The following is an 8047-nucleotide window of genomic DNA, read 5'->3' on the forward strand; positions in this document are numbered from 1 at the left end:
TACACAAAACAGAACTTCCATCTTCGCTGTAGCGGAAGAAGGAAGCCTTGTGTAAGATTGTTGTGCAAAGCTGTTGCCCTTGTGAAGCCTAAATGTCACCACCTGGTGGTAAACAGTATTTACCAGTCAAAATGACTTTGGAAGCAAATGTCGTTTGAAGGCATGGACACTTGTGTATAAGCAATTCTAGTCTCCTGGCAACGTACAGGATGGTTTTAGTTTTATTTCCTACTCTGAGGTATTTAGTCTGGAGAGGTGGGATTTGGTTGTGTCCTTTTTACATATCTTGCAAAGATTTCAGAAACCCGAGGCAACTTATGCCCTCAATTTCAAAATGGAAGCCACTGACTACTTTCTTCCAAGACTGAAATGTATAAAATGATTTGTCTTATTTTTCTCCCTCTGCCAATTAGCGAAACTACAGATGAAAAATGTAAGGAGAGTATCCATTTACATCCTCAAGAAGACAGCGGTGTAAGTCCTCAAACTGTGCAAACAAATCAGGAGAACAGCAGGTACCTAATGTACATATTGAATTCATAACGTTGTCAGTAACTCAGAGCGAAAGTGAGAACAGGATGTGCCTAAGACGTCGCTCTGGCTGGATCACTGGGGCCACCGGAGATAGAAAGTTCTTCAGGAACTGGAAATGCCTTGGTTGTTCTTTTCTTAGATTCTTGTTCCCAGGGGGTTGGGTGATGGCTGTCAGCGCTGTGCTCCGGGCACTGTTTTCTCAAAGCATTCCTGTATTTTTGTGCGCTGGTGCTATAAACCTTCGAGAAGAAGCAAGCTTTTGTTTTCTTGTGGAACGCAGGCATTTGGCACTTGGGTGTCCCCCTGGCTCCCCCTTCCCTTAAATGTGCAGGATCACCTGGGGATCCTGTGGAGACTTCGCATTTACCTCCCCCTGCTTTCTGGCTCCCACTGAATTCTCTGCCTCACCAGGTCTCCTAGGACTGCGCTCTCCTACCTGTTTCCTGTCCTCCCCAACAGGGGCTTGTCACCACACCTCATCCCTGCATGCCACCTAGTCAAAGTATCAGCCTACTACCATAGCTGTTGGGTGGTCAACAACTGTTTGCTAAAGGACCGGGGTGAAAAGGGAAATTACCAAATTATGTGTACCGAAGTAGCACACAGGTAGAAGTGAATATTAGAAATCACGGGACCAGGGGCGCCTGAGTGGCTCAGTCGGTTAAGTGTCCAACTTTGGCTCACATCACCATCTTAACCCTTGAGGGTTTGAGCCTTGCGTTGGGCTGTGTGCTGACAGCTCAGAGCCTGGAGCCTGCTTTAGATTCTGTGTCTCCCTCTCTCTCTGCCCCTTCCCTGCTTGTGCTCTCTCTCTCTCTCTCAAAAATAAACATAAAAAAAAAAAATCACTGGACTACAAAGTGACTGTTTTTGTAAATAAAGTTACTGGAACACAGCCTCCTCCACCGTTAGCCTATTTATGGCTGCTTTTCATGCTGCAATAGCAGAGTTGAGTAGAAGCCACAGAGACCTAGACTGCGTGGTTGTCTTTACAAAAGTTACTTTATTTATTTATTTTTTTTAATTTTTTTTTTAACGTTTATTTATTTTTGGGACAGAGAGAGACAGAGCATGAACGGGGGAGGGGCAGAGAGAGAGGGAGACACAGAATCAGAAACAGGCTCCAGGATCTGAGCCATCAGCCCAGAGCCTGACGCGGGGCTCGAAATCACAGACCGCGAGATCCTGACCTGGCTGAAGTCGGACGCTTAACCGACTGCGCCACCCAGGCGCCCCCAAAAGTTACTTTAAAAACTAGTTCACAAGAGGGCTTAAAATATCATTTGATTTCTACTCCTTCCTGCCTGGTTATGTACGTAAACACTTTGCCACCTTTTTTTCCAATCTAAGTGGCATTAATCAGGCTCAGAATTCACTCATCTAAGGAGCTCTCCCAAAGTGTGCCAGTCCAAAGTGATGTCTTTCTTTAAAACTCACAGCACTTCCTATCTATAACATGTTTTAAATAAACTGTTACCTTTCAAGACTAATAAGTGCTCATTGCCAAAAATACATCGAAAATAAAAATACAAAGAATATAAAAATTATCTGTAATAGCTTCCACCCAGTGGTTAGTATTTTAAGTTGCTTTTATTTACATATTGTTTAATATTTGCAAGATTATGCACTGAGAGTATATTCACTGTGTAATACCGAATCCCGATTTGTTTTCACCAAATGAAGACCATTTTCTTTATCATTAAAAACTTCTATCACACAGCAGTCAATGACATTTGTTGTTTTTGGCCTGTTACCACTATTGTATTCACTAGCACATTCTTCTGTTCTTCAAACATAGTCACTTGTAACATGTACTATGCATCGTGCTTATGTTTTCTTTCTCATGATAACTTATGAGTAATGACTCCTTTTTAAATTTCCTAAAATTTCTGTGTATGGACTTAATCAAATGAGAAGTATAGATATTTGAGAGGGAACTGTTTGAAATTTCATTTTAACTAACTTTTTGGAAATGTTTTTTGACATCAAGGTGCATATCAAATTGTGTAGACTGACTGTTGACCACCGTTTTAATAATAATACAGGAAGTCCGAAATGAATTTGTCACAAGTCTCTTTTTCAAGATTGGGATTTTGGCCACAGTGTTCCACAGGAGCGAGGTTGCTCATTTGTGGCCACATATGGCAGACAAGGAGTGAGTTAGTGTCTGTACCAAGCTTAGGACCCATCCACCCGAGCCAAGTGCAAGGGCAGAAGGTGATACAGGGAAAGAGGGAGACTCCAAAGACACAGCTGCATGCTGAAGGACGTGAGAATGTTCAAAGATGACACAGGAACCAAGCGTTGGGACGTGTCACGAGGTACAAAGGGAACGATGATGGGGGATCAGGCGGCAGTAATAATGGGGTGTCCGGTGAGCCGATGGGCCTCAACAGGGATCTGTCCACTGGCGGAAGGACAGTCTTCCCGGCCTTGAGGAAGAAGAGAGGCTTCAGCATGGGCAGGGAAGCATCTGGACATCATGGATGATACAATGATTTCTTCCAGTCTTGACGGTGGTGGGGGACGAGGACCTGTTCTCTGAGGCTGGCCCTCCTCCAAACTACCAGCTCCTGTTTGCTTTCCCCTGCCACAACATGGCTCCGAAGAGACTCAGAAACATTTGGTGTGTTATGAGGAACCTCTGTTTCTGGAATGAGGCTCTTTTTATTTAGTTGCCCAACGCTGAGAAACATTTTTCCTTTGATAAAAGCAGCAACGGGGAAAGGTCAGCTTATTCATTAATCTCTCTCTTATCTATTAAGTGTCTCAGCTTATGCAATACCTTCTTGTGCCCTGCACAGCAACCGCTAAAGAAGGCAATAAACACTTCTTCTGAACTCATAATTGGTGTAATACTGTCCTCATGATTATTACCAGTAAGTTCTGGGTAATTCATTTCAGCCATGCTGTCATCTGAATAAAAATATCCTGTTATTTCAGTGTCCTTCCTTGACAAAGTATATAAAGCTGGAGAACACCTCGAATTAAAATGTTGGTCGGGAAGGAAGCGATTCATTTCAACAGAATAAGATGTGAAACGCATAAAATCCCAACTGGAAGTGACCTCACAGAGATGCAAGCATGTGCACTTGAAGATGCCGAAGTGCCCCCGGAATCTAGGAAAAGCTCCCTCCTCTTAGTTTGGATTACTGTCACTCCTTCACCCTCTGTCCTTGTGCTCAAAGCACACACCATCCATTTAGGGGAAAAGACTGCCCTTGGGCTATATAAATAGCCCCACTTACTTAAAGGACAAAGGTGTTGCCTAAGATCTTGGTTTACCAGTTTGTTATTTTCCTTTCTTATTTTCAAATGTCCTACTACGTACGGAATGGGCTTATTAACGAGAATTTGAAAATCCAAAGGGAAGATGTGAAAAACAAATAAGTCACAGAGAATTATACTACTCTGTGAAACCGCTGGTAATATTTTGATTTTTCTGCTAACCTTTGATATTTTGCTAACCTTTCTTCATGTATGTTTCTTTATACACAAGTCTTACTTAAATAGTTAGGCTTTCTGTTATAGAGCAAAATCTCCTCCTATAGATCTGAGTAAAATATAGCTATATCAGTTTTTACTTTCCTTAGAAAAAAGGATATTTTCTGTTTATTAAAAAAACATTAAATGATTCTGGAGAAGAGGTTTTCAAGAGAAATATCTGAAACAATGAGCTTTGGATATTACCTAAGTTCTATTTCAAAAGCACTTTTACTCTATTCTTTACAAAAACATAACTATTTTAAATAAAAGAATAATTTTATTATAAAAGCAACTGGCTTACTTTTGTATGGATTCAGAATACACTAAATAAACTAAGAAACTATGACTTTTAAGAAGTTAAAAAATTGGGGCTCCTGGGTGGCTCAGTCGGGTGAGCGTCCGACTTTGGCTCAGGTCATGATCTCACAGTTCGGGAGTTCGAGCCCCGCATTGGGCTCTGTGCTGATAGCTCAGAGCCTGGAGCCTGCTTCAGATTCTGTGTCTCCCCCTTTCTCTGCCCCTTCCCTGCTCATGCTCTGTCTCTCTCTGTCTCTCAAAAATGAATAAATGGTAAAACAAAAAATTTTTTTTTAAAAAAGAAGTTAAAAAATTAATATATAAATAAGTGGTCTTGGAGTCCTTAACTAGTCCACATACTTACGGATCAAAAATTATCTGGTGTGATATTATGGGTCATGCTAATAATCTAGAAAATGTCACAATCTTCCCGGATATTTAACAATAGATTCGCATAGGACTACTGCTATCTACCGTGTAATCCTGGGTTTTAAGCTGCTTTTAGAGTGTATTCTGCCAAATCGACCTTGATAAATATAAAGAGTGAGCCGAACATCAACTGGAAGTTTTCTTTAAAATCATGGAAGGTAGGGAAAAAGAGAATAAGCAAAGTCAACTGACAAACCAGAAGAAAAAATTACAACTTAGATAATGGACAGGGGAAACAGGCATATTCAGAGAGTTAAAAATTCAAAAACCATCCTTCTCCATTCCCCCTCCCTGCAAAAGGGCAAAAGATATACAGCCAGGTCACCAAAAGAAGAAAGGGAAGTGACCTATGAATATATAAAAAGATCCTAAATGGCTTTGCTTAGCTGGAACATAGGGAAATCTATTACGTCTTAAGCTTCTGAAGAAGTACATTTTTTTTTTTAATTTTTTTAACGTTTTATTTTTGAGACAGGGAGAGACAGAGCATGAACAGGGGATGGTCAGAGAGAGGGAGACACAGAATCTGAAACAGGCTCCAGGCTCTGAGCTGTCAGCACAGAGCCGGACCCGGAGCTTGAACTCACGTACCGAGAGATCATGACCTGAGCTGAAGTCGGCCACTTAACCGACTAAGCCAACCAGGCGCCCCTGAAGAAGTACATTTTTTTTTTAATTTTTTTTTTTAACGTTTATTTATTTTTGAGACAGGGAGAGACAGAGCATGAACAGGGGAGGGGCAGAGAGAGAGAGGGAGACACAGAATCTGAAACACGCTCCAGGCTCTGAGCTGTCAGCACAGAGCCCGACGCGGGGCTCGAACTCACGGACCGCGAGATCCTGACCTGGCTGAAGTCGGCCGCTTAACCGACTGCGCCACCCAGGCGCCCCGAAGAAGTACATTTTAAAGGAAGGCTAGAAAATAGTTGTTGGGGACTGGGCTGTTTTAGAATCAAAATTCCCTGTCACATGAAAAAAAATGTAAATTCCTTTTTTTCCACCCAGAATGAAGTAGGTCTGTGAGTATTGTGGTTAACAACTATCTGATGCCTGGGACTAAATTTCAAGAAATTCATGTGACTTTTTTTTTTACCTGTACAACATTGATATAAGGGAAATACTCTATATACTAACTATGGGTAAAATCCTGAATTTCAAATTAAAAAATTTTTAAATACAAACTTTATGTGTATTCTTGAGCAATTGTGTTAACCTCTGGCCTTACATTTTCCTTCTGAAAAGTAGGGGCTGGTCCAGCTGGTCTCCAAAGTTATTCCTAGTGCTAATATTCTCTTTTTTCTCATTTGCCTTTTGTGTATATGCAAGTGTAAGGTGTACATTAGTTTAAATCTATGACATTTAAATAAAATGTTCTGTCTCCACCATTATAATGAGAAAGGGATAAAAGATTTTCCTTTCTAAATCTACTTGTGGACTATGGTTTGTAATATATTTACATTTTAAACCTTCACAAGCCAAGAGGAAACAAAATGAATATGTGTTCCTTCTAAGAAACGCCTTCCTTTCTGCACTTGATTGTTTTAGAATCCCGGGGCAGGTAATGGCTTACCACAGGAATGCTCTTGCTGGTAAGAGCTAAATAAGAAGGTCAACTGAATGGCAGGTGTTTACCAGATACAAAGGGCGGTGGCACAGCCCCCAGGGCCAACATCAGCAAGATGGTTGAACCATCCTGTTTAGCCATCCTCTTTCAGGTTTTCACAAATGCCTCGTGTGTAATTCACCATGGCAGCGGAAACCCTCTCCTGAGAGCACTCACAGGCCCATTCCTGCTGCTTACCCCCACCTCTGATCAGCACGATGGAAACAGACTAATTTAGGAGGCCAGGAATCATCCAACATTACGATTTATTTTCCAGAAGTTGGCCTGTGTTTAAAGACATCCTCACACACCTACCTCCTCTCCACTGGCCTTCACACAGTCTGAAAGGAGATGTAGCACGTAGCTCCAAACCTGGTCTACGCACAGGCATGTTCTCCATGCTCTCCTCTCCTGCACTTTAGCAGTGTGACAGAATCTCCAGGGGGAGCTGCAGAAACCATGAGTGTTTACTCCCCTGCTTCACTCAAAGCCTGGACTCTTGAGTGCCATTCCCGTCAGGGCTTCAAGAAGTTCACTGTCGACACTCTCCCTTTGAACCAAGTCACTAAAACGATCTCAAGGCTAAGGGACAGACAGCAGCTCTGCTTCATAACACAGCTTGCAGTGCCCGATCCAGGAACGGTTTGTGTGCACACAGTTGTAGCTCCTTCCTTTTAGAGGCAAACCCCACTTTGCTCCCAGTATCTTAAAATTCTTACAACAAAATCTCTCAGAGCTTCCCCAGCATTTGGTAAATCCATGGTGGCGGAGAATCGGCAGAGACATGTTAGATGCACGAGACAGCAACCCCCATTTATTTCATTCAGTATATATAGGTTTTTATTATACACCTTACAGACACAGAACTGTCTCAGCACTGGAGCTACAGCAAGAGAACTCTACCCCTGTCTCATGGAGCTTGTCCAGAACAAGAGGGAATGGGGCGCAGAACCTTTCAAAGGGAGCCTTAATTGGGTCATTTGAAAATTAATTAATCAATGTGAAAGTACTCAATTATATTAAGAATGGTTTGCTGAACCCCAAGGATAGACTTTACTGACAGAAGGAAAGTTCCAGTGCAACCGTGCAACCCCAATTCCTGAATCTATCCAGCACTTGTAACTAACAAACCAAACCCCAGCCATGTTCTGAACCTTTAATTTACTCATAAGCAAAAAACCCACTTACTTCTAAGACCACAAATAGATGGGAAAATGCTTTCATCCTATTGAGATGTCAATGATATATATACCATTTTATACAGATGGTTACAGAGAACAATAAATACATTCTCTGTTTTTACGCGTTAAGTATCAACATTGGTCCATAGGACACTTCTGTTCTGTCAGTCTTTTGCAACTGTTAAGAATTAACAGAAATAATTCCCCCTCACTGTCTCCTTAACTATACTTCCTTCAAGTCAATGTCATCACAGAGTGTCTGGATTTTACAATCTAAGATGCTAAGGTGTTTGTTTTATGTATCACTTTACATAACGTTTTATAAGCAGTGCCAAGAATCTAGACATTGTTTTGTTCTGGGAGAAAGAGGAAATTCCACGGTTTGTTGAACCCACAAAGTTTTTAGTACATCTCTGCTTTAGAATTCTTTAAATGCATACAGCATTTTATAATTCCAGAAGATGCATTTGAAGTTAATACAAAAAGCTTACATTTCCTCACCATTCACATTATAACT

General features: G+C 41.4%; 1 long non-coding RNA gene across 1 annotated transcript; it reads left to right on the top strand.

Annotated features, from left to right (window-relative positions):
- The first annotated feature begins 411 nt into the window (after positions 1–411).
- On the top strand, positions 412–3634 carry LOC121021874 (uncharacterized). Its single transcript, XR_005786727.1, has 2 exons — positions 412–515; positions 3478–3634. It is a non-coding gene; the product is annotated as an uncharacterized LOC121021874 (long non-coding RNA).
- The last annotated feature ends 4413 nt before the right edge of the window (positions 3635–8047 follow it).

The sequence above is a fragment of the Herpailurus yagouaroundi genome, unplaced genomic scaffold, assembly GCF_014898765.1.
Source record: "Herpailurus yagouaroundi ecotype Mexico unplaced genomic scaffold, PumYag 342, whole genome shotgun sequence".
Lineage (NCBI taxonomy): Eukaryota > Metazoa > Chordata > Mammalia > Carnivora > Felidae > Herpailurus > Herpailurus yagouaroundi.